We start from the raw sequence: 3,251 nt of genomic DNA on the forward strand, positions 1-3,251 counted from the left end.
AACATTGATCCCTGGTACTTAGTTCCCGATGATGATCAATGGTTGACAAGGCCCTCTCCAAACACAGCCCGTCACAGGTCGAGAGTAGTAGTAGTGACCGTTTACTCTGGGCTATCTGTGCGTGTATGCAGTGTAGTGTAGTATGTATGTAAACACAGTGTGGAGTCAAAAAGGTGGTGCGGCAGCCTTGCCTGGCGCTTTCAAGAGAGGCAGCAGTCAATCAGGCCCCAGCTCCGTACAACCACTGTAAAAGTGCACTTCCCTTTAAAGGGCGCCGCACACTGTATGGTTACCCCCTGCAGCGGTGACCCTGGTACCTTAAATCCCGATGATGGTCACCTACTGTCAGGGCTCTTGACTATCCACAGCCCTTCACAGATCGAGAGTAAAAGTAGTGACCGTTCACTCCGGGCTATCTGTGTCATGTATGGAGGGTGAGAGTAATTTAAACTAACGGGCAATTTAATTCACGATCAGAGGCCCGGGAGATAAAAGAAAAAGCGCAAATTATTCGGAAATGAATAGCGACAACCGGGGATTACATTCAAAGTATTTATCGAGGCGAACTTTGAACGTTTCGATAGTACCTGAGTTGACAACATTTGATGGCAGACCATTCCATATATTGACTATGCGATTAAAGAAAAAGTGTTTGACTTCATTTGTTACAAAACGCTTACCAACAATTTTGAAACCATTGCTTCTGGTGACATTTGACTGGTCGACTGATACGTATTTTTGAATATTCATATTTGCAAACCCATTAAAAATTTTGAAAAGCATGATAAGGTCGCCTCTTACTCTCCGTTTCTCAAGAGAAAATAAATTTAATTCCTTTAGGCGTTCCTCGTAGGATTTGTTCCGCAACCTTGGGATCATTTTTGTTAATCTGCGTTGTATTTTTCTAATTTTTCAATATCTTTTTTGTAATACGGTGACCAAAACTGAACATTGTATTCGAGATGTGGACGGACGAGTGAGTTATATAATGTTAATATTATTTTTTCAGACTTGAAAGTGAAAGATCGTCCAATGAAACCAACTAATTTATTCGCAGTTTTGACGACTTCAGTACAGTGTTTGCTAGGCTTGAGGTCTGCTGAAACAATGACACCAAGATCTTTTTCTTTGTCCACACTCGTCATTGGGATATCATTCATCTTGTATGTCGCCTGAGGATTTTGATTTCCTATGTGTAATACGTGGCATTTATCTATATTGAATTTCATTTGCCACTTGTTTGACCATTCGATGAGAGTATCTAAATCTTTTTGCAAAAGTTGTCTTTGGCTTTCTGAGTCTACTCTGTTTGCAATTTTTGTGTCATCTGCGAATTTTGAGAGCTTACAATTTATTCTTTCATCAATGTCGTTAATATATATAATAAAAAGAATAGGTCCCAGAACTGATCCTTGAGGAACGCCACTGCTTACGTTAATCCATTCTGAAGATTTACCATTGATCACAACTCGCTGTTTACGATCAGACAACCAATCCTCGATCCACGCTGCAATGTCACCAGTTATACCATGCGCTTTTACTTTGTTGATAAGACGTTTATGTGGCACTTTGTCAAAAGCCTTTTGGAAGTCAAGATATATGACATCAACCGCTCTAGTGTTGTCGTACAAATTATATATATCATGGAAAAAGTCAAGTAAATTTGTTAGACATGACCGCTTGTTTCTAAATCCATGTTGTGATTCGTTTATTATGTTGTTACTTTCTAAGAATGCAACAACTTTATCCCTCAAAACTGTCTCCATTAATTTACCTACCACTGAAGTGAGGCTAATTGGTCGATAATTTCTAGTTTGAGACTTGTCACCTTTTTTAAAGATTGGAGTTACGTTAGCGAGTTTCCAGTCATCAGGAACTTTACGAGTGCTAAGTGATTTATTAAAGAGGATAGACAATGGTTTAACAAGTTCTTTCTTTGCCTCTTTTAGTATTCGTGGAGAAATTTTATCGGGACCAGGAGTTTTGTTTGTTTTAACTTTATTTATTGCGCTCAAAATTACATTTTCTTGGATATCGCACGTATTTAAACAGACATTATTGCTGTGATTTGGTGCAGTTGGCTGATTTTCTGAATGAGTTTCTTCAGTGAAGACTGACGCGAAGTAATTGTTTAATTTAATAGCCATTTCAATTTCGTCGTCCGTGTGTTCGCCATTGTCTAGAGCTAGCGGCCCTATTGATGAAGCTATTGCTTTTTTAGTTCTGATATAACTGAAAAACTCTTTAGGATTTGTCTTGCTACGATTGGCGATATGGAGCTCATAATTTTTCTTACTTTCCTTATAAGTTTTTAGCATTGCGTCGCAATTGGTCATGCTCAATCTTGTCTCTTTCATTGTGTGTTGTTTTGTATTTGTGGTAGGCGCGTTTTTTAGCAGAGAGACAGTTTTTTATTTCTGAATTCCACCATTTAGGTTTATAGCTGGTGATTGAGCGCCTATTTCGTAGTGGAATAGAGGATTTTACAGCTCGGTCTAGTTTAAATGTAAATATTTTCCACGCTTCATTTATACAATTTGCACTCGATAATTGGCTCCAATCGCTTTCAGACAGAATTTTTCTGAGTTTTCCAAAATTAGCTCGACGAAAGTCAGGTACTTTTTCTTTACTTACATTTGTGAGCATCTTACTTGTTTTGACATTGAATGTAATCGCCCGGTGGTCACTGGTGCTGAATTCGGAACCAACTTCTACATTAGAAATTATATTTTCATTTGTCGTTAAAATAAGGTCTAAGATATTATCACCTCTTGTTGGATGTTGTACGAGTTGATCAAGACCACTTTCTAAAAGATTATTATACAAATTTTGTCCCGAGTGTGAATTTAAAGGATCGCCCCATCTGTTAACGGCAAGATTAAAATCTCCAACAATTATGGTCTCATTTTCCGAACAAATTTCAGCTATTTGTTCATATAGTTTGTTGTCAGCTTCCTGTAGTTGTCCTGGAGGTCGGTAAATGACACCAATTACTAATTTTCGCGGTTTAGAGTTAAGTTGAACGTATGAGACATCGATATTATTTATCTTTTTGACTGGTTTCCAAAGCGGGCGAAGATCTGATTTGACATATAGGAGTACTCCACCTCCTACTCTGTGCTCTCTTTCACAGTTAAATAAATTGTAGCCCTGTAACGAAAATTCTGCTAAAAAGTCTCTGTTTGAAGTGTTAATCCAGGATTCCGTCACGCCGATAATGTCGAAGTCTTCTGTGCTGACAATTTCCTCTA

This window comes from Portunus trituberculatus, chromosome 9 (assembly GCF_017591435.1).
Source record: "Portunus trituberculatus isolate SZX2019 chromosome 9, ASM1759143v1, whole genome shotgun sequence".
NCBI lineage: Eukaryota > Metazoa > Arthropoda > Malacostraca > Decapoda > Portunidae > Portunus > Portunus trituberculatus.